The following is a 12,236-nucleotide window of genomic DNA, read 5'->3' as shown; positions in this document are numbered from 1 at the left end:
CGGCAGTCGCAACGGGGCATCTCGGTGACAGGCACGAAACAGCATGGGGCTGTTCCTCCAGCCCCTCTCATCTGAGACATCTCATCACGGCTGCCATGCAAAAAGTAAAACCTAGAAGCTGCTTTAGCTTCAGGGGAAGGCAAATTTCAAGAAGATAAAGGCAGAACAAGGCAAGGAAAAGGAGGGGGAAGACAGGAAGGAATAATAAAAGTATGAAAAAGAGGAGAAAGGCTGACCAATTTTACCTTTTTTGTCCAAAGCAGGTCAGCGTCAGCTGAAATAGGGGCAGAGCATGCAGGTAGACACTATGAGAGCCTGCCTTGTAGGGGAGACCAGGAGATGCCTTGATTAACCTAATAAAAAGGATGACACCTGGTATGACTGCTGTGCCTAATTACAAAAAACAAGCATGAGAGAAGAAACTCAATGCTAGTAGACAGTATTAACACAAAACCAAGTCTAAGTTCACCATAAGTGGTTTTAGTCTGCAAATAAGGAATGATGGCATTAATGCTACGAACAGAATTGCAGGAAGAAGAGTGAGCGGCTTTCAAGGCGCAGGTCGGTAGGAGTCAAAGCAGGCATTCCATGTCTTCAGCATGGGGCACCTGGCAGAGTGGCTATGCAGAAAAGCAGTGAAGGAAAAGAAACGGCTTCAGAGGCAGGAACTGAATGGGTCTCAGCGCTGGCAGGGTCACAAGTGTTGTCAGCACACTGTCTTCTCCTGTCCAGCTTCAACACCCTGAAGTAATACACCACGATATGCTGAGACCAGTAACAGAGTCTCTACAGCCCTGGTAACATCAATGTCCTAGCCAGATGCAGCCTTGTCATGGGAGGGTCACAACCTGGTCTTGATCAGGAGTTAAGTAATTGGGTGTAACAAGGCTCAGATCCCATGCAAACAGGGATCAACAAGTGATGGGTGAGCAGTGCCCAAAGCTGCTGGAAGTGCATAGGGTGTTGCTGTGGGTTGATTTCAATAGTGTCCTGTCTGCAAACCAATATTAAGAATTTTGGTTAGAAAAATGGAGTAACAAATTTTATTTATTTGGAAGACTTGTGCTGTCTTTGGTTTTTAAAAAAATTAAAAAACAAAAAAGAAAGAAAATCATGCTTCCTTCTACAACTATTAAGAGGAAGAAAAACATTACACAAAGATTTTTCAGCACATCATGGAGAGCAGAGACAGGCTGATTTTTCTCAAAGGTCAGCGTTGCACCATTTCAGTTTGGTTTAACCTAATTAACCCTGCCTGTAAAACTCTTAAATTTACTCAACGATTTCCTCTCACAAAAAAAAATCATTTATTATATGTGTTTGAGCCCAGGTTATTGGTTGTCTTTAAACTATTTCTTTTAAGGTAAATGGTAAAATTAGAAATCTAGATTAGATGAATTTATTCTGGCTGTCCTTGGTTTTTTCCCCAGCTATTTGAGAGTTTAAAAATAAACCAGCCATACCGCATTGCTTGAGAAAAAAAAAAAAAATCTTAGATCTCAGATATAACTTATAATGGGATTTTTTTTCCTTTAAATTAATCCTCGTATTTTAAAACCTGCAAGAGCATATGGGAACTGCACACACATCTTCGCATGCACTGAAGCCTGACACTTGCGCAGGGGCTGAATTTTGGCAGTAAGTGAGCCCATAAGGACCTTCCACCCTCTGAGAAATGGGGCACACACCACAGCAGCAGTACGACATGCCTCCCAGATCCTCACCACACACAACCACATGTGTTTTGCAACCAAAATATTCAAATTGCATATACTTTACAAGTCAGGCTAAAGACTTCACCAAGTTGCTGTTAGTATCACTACTGTTGCACATTCAGCCATTTCTTCTCTTTTTATCTGGATTCTTTTACCAGCCTATCCTTGCTGCATGTAGGAACAAAATACAAACCAAAATTATTATTTCTTTGTGATCTAGGAGGAAAAAAACAAGCTACAGTAGCTCTGAAAACACCTGTAAGTTCAATAGTCACCATCACTCAAAGAACAATGCTACCTGGTTTTGAAGCAGCTGCTGAGGACACTGTTCCTACTTTTTCAACCACTTTCCCCCTCATTTCTTCTTAAACATGCTAAAACCAAAATTTTATTTCCATTTCTAACTGTTTAGTGGTAACAAAAACACAAAACAAAACAAAAAAAAAAAGAAAGAACGTGAGGATTTTGATTATATGCTGTTACTACAAGTTTTTTTTATTGTAAAAAAGCAGAGATGAAAGTTACATTCATTTCGTCTCCTACAGTTCCTTCTCACATGTTGTCAGCTCCCCTCGTGCATGCATGTCCACCCTGCGCACAGTGAGTGCATACAGGACATTGGAATCGCTGTGGGATAAGTGCAGTATTAGCTCAGTGTGGTAGCTTTGATATGTGACGCTCTGCAGGGCTGCCAGCAGAGTGACAGTCTCCTTACCCTAATGCAAAGACCATTCTTCATCTATTCAGTTCACTTCTAATAGTCTTATATTGTCATTAGTGGCACGAAGCAGATTGTGCATCGCGACAGAAAGCCTTGCATCCCTGAGGATTAGCTTTTGCTTTTTGAGTGCCAGTTCTGAAGCATTCGACAGGTTTTATCAGGTGAAAATAAGGGTCAGATGCAATCAAATGAAATGAAGGGAAAACAAACAGGCCAAAATGAAATAAGGAGATAAGCTAGAATTCTCATTTCTACTACATTTTATCCAAAGGGAAGAACTTGATTTTTGTAGTGAGGCATTTTTGTATCAGCAAAGTGAGGACTGTATGCACTGCACTTTGAATTCAAATATACAGATCGCAGCAGTTAAACATTAACTGCTTTCTTCTGAAAAATTCATTGCAATGTACTCCTCCATGAAATAGATTTGGTCCATTTAAACCCATAAATTGTGCTAAATCTGGTCATCGGGAGACCATGAGAAATAACTCAGGAGGCAAGGGCACTTCTGAGTGCCTGTGACCCAGTTTTGGTACCAGTGCCCACGGTAAATAGAACTATCCTTTGAGTGGGTTTAGAGATTAGCAGGGAAGGTGCCGCATACCTTGTCAAATGCCTCCTTGCAGAGGTTATGGGACCACTGTGCTAGGTGCTACAGAAAAAAACCATCTGGAAGGTTCACAGCACAGAGGGACCCGACACGACGGTAAGTGACTTTTCTCTAGTGATGCAGCGACTCGGTGGTAGAGCCAAGAGCAAAGCAAAGATCTCCAATCCCAGTCTAGAAGCTCCCTCCTCCCTACCCCGTCCTCCACCGTGATATTACTTACTTTTAAGGATTAATTTTTAGGGCTGCATTACCTGTAAGTGTGGGAACATTTTGTGTGGAGGAGTGCTGGTAAAAGGCTATTTAAAAGAACAAAAATACCATATGCTTCCTGTATTAGTTTGGAAGCCTCATTAAGGTCAACAGAAAAGACTAAGATACACTTGTGATTTGGCATGTACTTTCACTTGATCGGAGGGATGGTATTTTTGTAAACAAAGTTGCTAATTTCACCCAGTACAGAATAAACTTGTGTGTAAATATCCTGAGCTGTAATAGTGCTGTACCTTGGGAGGAAACACCCTGAGTTGATGTCTCTCCCTCGTTTTGCTGATCCTAAATACTAATGGAACTTTGTTTCTGAACACAGCAGAGAATAAAAAAAAAAAACATATTATCGAGCATCATGTAAGCAGTTTGCTACTAAACCAGCAGCCACCTGTATGAGTTGATAATTTAAACTGAGACAGAGACTGCGCCTCTATGTGAGAAAGGGTCTGCAAAGGACTTGTGTCTGTTAACAGCAGGTTATATATTAAATAAGTCTAACACACTCAAATACTGTCATTTAATTCTTACTACTAGCTATAAGAAAAAAAAAAAAAAGTGGGAAACAAAGGCTGAGATTCTGCCCTGAAATATTACAGTGACAAAAATCTTAGTCCCAACAGCAATGAAGAGGAAAAAAAAAACAGACCAAAAAAAGTAGTAATGTATTAATTACATCCACGTAAATCCTAAAAGCATAATTCTGCTCCAATATTGGTTCTGTAAACGGAATAGTATTGATCTCAGTGAACACATGCTAAATTTGTTCAGCCTGGAAAAAGAAAAAATATTTACTTTCAAACTGCTAATCAAAAACCTAATACTCCATTCTGAAAGCTCTGATCTGACATTTGTTTTCATTTCAACCAAGCATTTTTTTATTTCCATTGACCAATCGGGGGGAAAAATGTCAGAAAAATCAAAATTTCTAATCTCACAGGGTCCATTTCCTTGCATAACCTTATCCTAAAACTAACAGCTTTCATTATTTGAAGAACGGCATTTGCAGAAATTTAATTTAATTCTACAGGTCACAGAACCTGGTTTGATACTGAAGAAAGAGGTGAGGCAGGACACGCTTGATCAGACTGAAAGTGTTTTATTGTCTTTAACACTCTTCACTGAAAACATCTTAATATTTTAATCTTTAATAGGCAATTGAGACCCACTGATCTAAATTTTCTTCTTTAAAATGCAGACTTCCAAGGTAGGAATCACAATAGCAAAGGGCAAGGGCTGACAGGGGATGAAAATAAATTTCATATAAGGGAAAGGAAGCAGACTGGCAAAATCATAAATACAACTGTTCAGCATTTCCAATTTTCAAGTTTATGTATCTAGTTACAGTTAATTTTTTATGAACACCTTTCCTTTAAAAGAAAGAATATAAATGCAGATTTTTAGATCTAAAACAGACTTTTCTTTCAGTTTAAAGGATGCTGAGTGACAAAAATCTTTGACTTAAAAAAAAAGTAACAAAGGTGAAACTTCCCCAAGGAACATCTAGATTATGAATATTTTTTAGAAGATATATAGAAAACTTTTCCATATTTTCCCACCTAGTTACTTCCACTGATGTTAATCTAGGATAATTCCATTTACTGCCAGAATTTGTACCCACAGGTCAAAACCGTCCTCCTTCAGTAGCAGCAGAACGATTTATTCCACTGTAAGATACTTAGGTGAAATTCACTTACACTGCCAAAGGAGGTCTGAATGCCGACGGGCCCCCAGAGAAGTCCTTCAGCAGGCCAATCCCACTGATGGCACACTTAGGTCTATCGGGTCCTTCTAAAAGTCCTCTGAGGTGCAATTCAGAGTGCATTGGGACAGGTGCTGTGGTGGCACCTTCAATCAGCCAGTCACGAAAATATAGCTGTTTTTATATAAGCATATATTTAAATTCATAAGGCTGAATTTAAAACATCAGGATGCGCAGTGTGGAGTCAGTGAACTGCCAGCTATGTCGTTTCACTATTGGAAAGTTAATAGCAGTAGGAGCTGTGGTGGTTCAATCCCTCTCCACCAGTACAAGCCAAATTTTCCCCCACCACACACGGTACTTGCGCCAGATCTCCCACCTAAAGGTCTTTGATGACGGACACTGCCTAGAAACACCATGAAATCTTTTCCAGTAATTCTCTTTTCTGCCAGCCTAACCCTAGCAAGCAGTTTTTCTTGCTGTAGTTTAAATGTTGGGTTTGGTTTTTTGGTTTTTTCACCTACTCGTTGGCCACAGGGAAAACTTGTCACCTTTCTCACGGCAAAACTAGAGCTTTATTAAACCCTTTGCCACCAAGATCTCTTTCAAACCTGCTTAAGTCAAATTCATTCAGTCTTTCCTAGCAGATCATATTTTCTGGATGTCCAATCACTCTCTTTGCAAAAAGCCATAGAAAAAGCCAATAATCCAGACTTCCTTGGAAGAAGACGAAATAATTGGACTTCCCTTCAATTATGATGTCATCAGCCAGAAGAGGACGGTTTCCTCATCCCTTATAGACAAACTTTGTTTCAGTATAGATACAACTTCTCTTTTTTTTTTTCTTTTCTTTTTTTTTCAGAACAGGATAATGCGGATAATTCATTCCAGCTGTGACTGGCCCCACAACCCTGCATCTCACTCTCTCCAGACAGAAGGCATGTATAGATTAGGCATGTCTTGCCTAACATAGGTATTTGCATTTATTCTACTTGAATTGCATCAACAAGAGTCTTGGCATTACAAATCTGCCAAGACTCTTTTTGCTTCTGGACCCCAGCATCCAGGACTCCTCCAACATCCCATGCCATGCACAAAGCTGATCAACACAACATGTGGTCATCCAGGATTTGAGTTTTCGTTAATACCAGATGAAGAGTGATTCTTACAGAAACTCATTTTGACAGAAATCCATTGGTAACCACTTTGAATGTCATTTTGCAAATAGATTTTTATTTTCTGCCTGGTGCTTTAGTTTAGATCAATTGTAAGGAACTGTCAAAAGCCTCACTATGTTCACGATGTACATCTGCAACAATTAATGTGTCTTTTAGTGCCTCTCCTCTAGCCAGAGAGTTGGCTACCTTACTATGGTTGGACTTGATTTTAAAGATCTTTTCCAATCTAAATGATTCTATGAATCTATAATTCTATGGAACAGGCAACCAGTGTGGAAAACAAAAAGAAAAAGAAAAAGAAAACCACTCCCAAACTATTTGCTAAATTAGCAACCTGAAATTGACAACCTTTTCTTTTCTTGTAAACCTGAAGAGAAAGGAGGTTTAGGCAGAAAAAAAAATTAATTTCCAATAGGTGCACACTCTTTTTGTACCTAGAATGACCAGGGTCTCTGCAAATTTGAGGATCCAGAAAGGTGCTGATAACGCCACCACAAGAAGGGACATGCAAAAGAAGCACTCAAAATGCACACGAAATTGCACAGAACAGAGGAAAAAGAGCAGGGGGGGTTTCTAATTGAGCATGTTCCAACAAATGTAGGACAAGCTCATGGTAATGGGAGGTTGGCAGGAGGGAAAAGAGAGGTGAGCAAACAATTTAAATGCCATACATCAAAGAAAGGCAAAACACACTACCACAGCATGAACAGGCAATGCCTCACAGGAATGCTTATTTCTCTATATGTACCTAAAACAATGAATAAATACATGGAGAACAATAATCATTTCAGCACTAAAAACAAGAAGAAAAAAGAACAAAAGCACAACACAACTTGCAGCAGTCTAGTGCCCTGATCAGTCAGTACAGTAGCAAAAGACAAAAACAAACAAGATTAATCAGCAAAAACCTCCTAAAAGTATAAACAAAGAAAAATTATTTTTAAAACACAATTAACACCTATTTGGGCATTGCTTTCAAATTTCTTTTTTGATGAAAGATAAGCGAACATGAGGCAAGACCTAATTACCTTTTCTTTGTAGGCAAATCCCAAAGCCATTACCAAGCCTTGTTGGATTTAGTCTGCATCAGTTTATAAAAGAGTAGCTCAGAATACCGTGTGTTCCCCATCTCTACACCTGCTCAGCAGCGTGGGAAATCACCAGGCACCTTAGTCCTTAAATACATTGGAGGATGTCCTACGTACACATGTGTAGGCAATATTCAGAGGCACTCTGCATGAAGAGCAGGCTCGGTCTTGACTGTAATTTGACTGCAACAGCCACATCCAGTGGACAGCAAGGCTACTGTGGACTTTCTTTCCAGGATTCCACAGTTTACCCCCCTCCACCCTTTGCTCTGTGTAATCCTTCCTGTGTTAATGTTGGTGGATTTTAATGTTCCTTGGGCCATTGACCTGTAATTTTTGCAAGAAAGTCTTTGCAATTCCCTGGAGCTACATAAATAATTGACAGTAATTAATTATTATTATACCTGCCCAAAAAGTGAAGACAGTGATCTATCACCAGAAGTGGAAAATTACTAAAAGCTATACTTTAGCCAAGCTCTCCAAAAAGATGTGTTCCGTATTTTCCTCTGTTATATGTATTAAACGGTACCTTCTGCATCAAAAATTTTCACCAATTTTCAGAAGCACAAGCAGCAATTAGTATGCCACTGTCAGTAGGCTGCTGTTCAGGACCTCTGCTGTTAATACCAAGCACCATTCAGAGCCTGGAATGATGCTTCTTATTTAACCTGTGAGGAGCATCAAGTCTAAAGACACCACACAATCTCACGGCCATTCTCACAACTCCCCGCTAGGCATGGGCATTTTTAAAATAGATGACCACGCACAATCTCTTTGCAACAAGAACTTTTTTTCTGTTTGTGTAGTCCAATGCAAGGAGAAGCTATCATAAAACTAGAGCCCCGAACACCTCTAGTAATACAAACAGCTGTGCTTTACCAATAGGAGAGAGAGACACGAGCACCCTGAGCCTGCATTGTCATTCTCCACGTTTGCTTGCCAGCACCATTGCAGTCATCCAGGTCTCAGCCAAGTGGGACTCACAGGAACATCTCAGACAGTGTTTTGTGCTTTGCAGTGCAGCACAGTTCTGGAGCGTTACACACCGTGGGTTTAATCTGCCATTTTTCTGCTGCAAGAACATGATGCAAGCCGTATTGTGTTGGAATGAGAGCTGAGTTGCTGTTAGATAAGCCCAACACTGTGTGCTGCAAGAATAAAGCAGAATTTATAGGTAGTCCAAAACTTCAACTTCTAGAGCCTCTTCCTTTTCTAGTCAACTGGCAAGCCAGCTCTTGCAAGTATGGGTATGGATGGCATGCCTTGCACAGGGCAACTGAAGTTTGTGGTAGACCAAGTCCAAGGTTCCTCAGTGTTTTAGACAAAAAAACAAGTGTATTCTCACCACTAATACAACACAAGAAAAATACTCGTATCTCCTGGAATATTTTCCATATGTTAATTTTGTGAAGTCCTTGCAATCCTTCGGCACTAAAGACTAACAAAAGATAGATACAATGTTATTTTAATTGCTATGAATGCAGCAAAAAGCCTTTGATTTCTTTAAGGGTTGGGGGGGGGGGGGGGGGTTGGTGGTTTTTTTTTTTTTTTGTTTGGCTTTTTTTTTTTTTTTTTGTTAAGCAAAATTTCTGCGTTGGTGTAAGGCAGATTTTCCAGGCTTCAACAAACCAGATGGCCATCCAAAAATGCGATATGAAATTTTTATAGGAAGCTAAGAGCTGAACCCATCTAAGGGAGAGATTTTTCAGAGATTCCAAACTTTTAAAAATAAATATTACTGCAAGATCTTAGGTATCTACATTTGAACTGTAATGAGTAAATAAATAGCCACAGTGATAATTACCTAAATTCTATATTTAGAAGGAACAGAACACGTGCAATAAACAATAGCACATTGTGATATTAATGAAGCGCTTGCTTCCTCTAAATGTAGAAATTCAGCAATTATCACCAGAATTGGCATGTATAAAGGTGCCGGTGACAATTTTAAAAAGGCATATTGCTTATCTGATAGACCAGAATGCATGCTTTGGACCTGATGCATTCTGTTATGAAGCATTCAGTGACACAGTCCCACACTGAGCCAAGCTTATGCTCGGCACAGCAACGGCTCTGGTGGGGAGAAGAGGTGATTGCAAGCCTTCCTTCTGCTTGCCCCAACTTTGCGTTGGCCAGAGGCCAACTCAGCCATCAGCACAAATTAGAGCTGCTATAAAGATGTTCTACTTTACACCAGCAGGTTTGGACCCCTGAGGAGTGCACTACTCAGACATCAGAGCGTGTATTGAACTTCAGACCTTTCCCATCAAACCTCTGTCAAGCTCCTTCCCCGCTAAAAGGTGTCTCCTTTATGCTCTCAGGCATTTCGCTCCATGCATTTAGAGCCTGTCAGGAAAACTAACAGAGCTGGCCACACAGAGCCGAAACATCTCTGAGTCGCAGCGGTTGCCCTCTTTGGCTTTAAGGTCTTTTTTGGTAACACTGCTCTGTGGCCAAAGGTTTGGCCTGGGGACCTTGCTCAAGACGTACCTGCCGGCAGCTTGTTTTTTCAGACCGGCATCCCTGTCCCAGTGCACACACGGAGCTGCGCTGCTGCCAGCACACCATGCTGCGCCTCTCCAGCCTGCCTCTGCCTCCTCAACTTCTTCCAACTTTCTTTCCTAAGTGAGAAATACCCCGTTTCCAGCTTTTCATTAGGCTTCTCCATGCAGCCTAGTTTCCTGTGACTTTATTCTAATCCCCTCGCAGAAAGAAAACACGGTTAGCAGAATGTGGGAAGGCGATAATTTACCACCTGGCTGACTGCGGGGTCCGAGTTTTAGCTTTCCACCCCGTCGCTGGCCAAGCAAAGCTAGTCACAGGGCAGAGGGCTCAGGCAGTGGATGGAGTCTTCTCTAATTCTTTGAGCAATGAATGCTTCACACTCATCCATCTCCCTTCCAGCATACTGGCAGGAGGCACTGCTGACCTGCTAGGGCAAATTTCCTTAAAGGGGACTCACTGGCCAAGGAATTTGAGGCAGAGCGCATGAGAGTCTGGCCACACCTTGCAGCAGTCAGAAAGCTCTCCTTCTGTCTGGGAGCTTGGCACAGAGTATACGAAAAAAATTAATTACTGAAGGGGTATAGTAGCCGCATTTACAAATTACACAATTCAGCTGTTTGGTTCATTCATCGAGCCTTCAGAATATGTTTATTCTGCAATATAGATGTAATTGCTTATGGTGGCTTTGCTCCTGCAAATGCCTCCTGAAAGGTGAACACCTGTCCCAGCAGCAGTGCTAAAGCTCCGTGCATCCCCTGCACCCACCCAGCTGGGTGCAATGACTGCATATCAACCTGATGGAGAGATGTCAGAGGCTGATCATGCCCCTTCACGCTCCTAACGTTGACTCCACCTTTGCCTCAGGAAACGTCTCCACAAGTTGGCTCACCAGGCTGCAGGAACGTGTTCACACGCAGAGGCTCCCAGTCCACAGGAGGTCACAACCATCATGCACTGCCGGGGCGGGATGGAAAACTGCTGCATGCGTTGGAGCATCATGGCCGTGAACATACACAAGATCAGGGGAAAAAGATAACATACAGTGAAGAATTCATACACCCGCCATGCAAAAAAAAAAAAAAAGAGGTGACTCAAATGACCGCAACTCATGCCTTTCCCGTCTGAGAGGTAATGTTGCCAGAGGACACGGGCTGCAGAAGGCTCTCCGTAGGTAGCTGCAGAGGCATCCTAACCAGCTTTCTAGGAATAACTGCGCTGTTTCTACAGAAACTTTCAGACACGATAGCATACGTGACTATATCCACATCACTGAGACTTTAGATACCAAATCTAAATATTAATTGGCACAAACTGCTCACAACAACTGATCCCATAGAATAACCTCTCAGAAGCTTACAGTCTCAGTAACCTGACTCACTCAGCAGCTGTGCTGCCTCTGACTTCCCTACCATCACCATACACTGTCCCTCTCTGCAACGGGCCAAAGACACGAGGGTGAAATCATTGCCATGAGGACAGAAGAGATACCACTTCTCAGGCTCCTAACTTTTGGGTAGCTGCCTGACTTGGCAAAAGTAGTTGAAGTATGCTAGCACAGGTCTGGGAGCGCTGGCCGTGGCAGCCAGAAAGGAACCACTCCTCTCACGCTGGGACAGATCCCTCCATCTGCCTCTAAACGAAACCTGGGGTCTCTTCTCCTACCAGTCTTGTGAACTCCTAAAAATCATGTACTGTAGCATCCCAGTCCAATAAACTAATAAACACGGGAATTACTGGGTCTCAGAAAACATATCCTTCCCCCGTGCCTTCCTGTATGTAATGACAAAATACCTGCCACAGGGGCAGGTATCCTGGCTCTTGGTGCTTCTGAGATATATATGCTTCTGAGATATGGACCTATGTGGACCTGAAGCCAGCATGCGATCCAACCACACAGCTCGGCTCTTCTGAAGATGCTCTTTGCTCGCACAGGCTCTTGTTGTGTTTTCCAGCCGGCAGCCCGATGACTGTCTACAAAAACATGTAGTTATAAATGAGCACACAACTGGTTCTCAACACGGAGCAGAACAATCAGGCAGTGGAATGCACTGGGAAATTCCCCGTTCTGCGCCTTTTGTTCCAAGGCTGCTAATGTGTTTTCCATGAGAATTTCTTTTGCAATGGAAAAAAAATAAACATCTCCCCGAATGTTAGGCAAACAATTTATTTATTATTAGAATGAAAGGCAGAAAGGGGAGTTTAGCAGAACTTTAAATAGAGATTCATTATGTAGACTAAATATTTTTAAGATGCAGAAATGTGTTTCAACAATAGTCGTATTTGATAAGAGCTGCCACTTCAAGGCCTTACAGTCAAGCTCTTCTGAAGTGCCATTCAGATTAGCTAAACTGCAATCTGGAGCAATGTTACATACATGCACAAAGTTGCAGAACCAAGTCTCTACCACTGGCTATGTGACTGCACCATTCCAGGGACTCTTTTCATGGCCACAC

General features: G+C 41.7%; 2 long non-coding RNA genes across 2 annotated transcripts; both read left to right on the top strand.

Annotated features, from left to right (window-relative positions):
• The first annotated feature begins 2,833 nt into the window (after window positions 1–2,833).
• LOC114016995 (uncharacterized) lies at window positions 2,834–8,463 on the top strand. Its single transcript, XR_003561789.2, has 2 exons — window positions 2,834–3,142; window positions 5,880–8,463. It is a non-coding gene; the product is annotated as an uncharacterized LOC114016995 (long non-coding RNA).
• Window positions 8,464–8,854: 391 nt separating this feature from the next.
• LOC129734761 (uncharacterized) lies at window positions 8,855–11,508 on the top strand. Its single transcript, XR_008730356.1, has 2 exons — window positions 8,855–9,578; window positions 10,648–11,508. It is a non-coding gene; the product is annotated as an uncharacterized LOC129734761 (long non-coding RNA).
• The last annotated feature ends 728 nt before the right edge of the window (window positions 11,509–12,236 follow it).

Source organism: Falco cherrug, chromosome Z (assembly GCF_023634085.1).
Source record: "Falco cherrug isolate bFalChe1 chromosome Z, bFalChe1.pri, whole genome shotgun sequence".
Classification (NCBI taxonomy): Eukaryota; Metazoa; Chordata; class Aves; order Falconiformes; family Falconidae; genus Falco; species Falco cherrug.
Note: the sequence above shows the minus strand (reverse complement) of the source record. Positions and strands in the feature narration are given on the sequence as shown.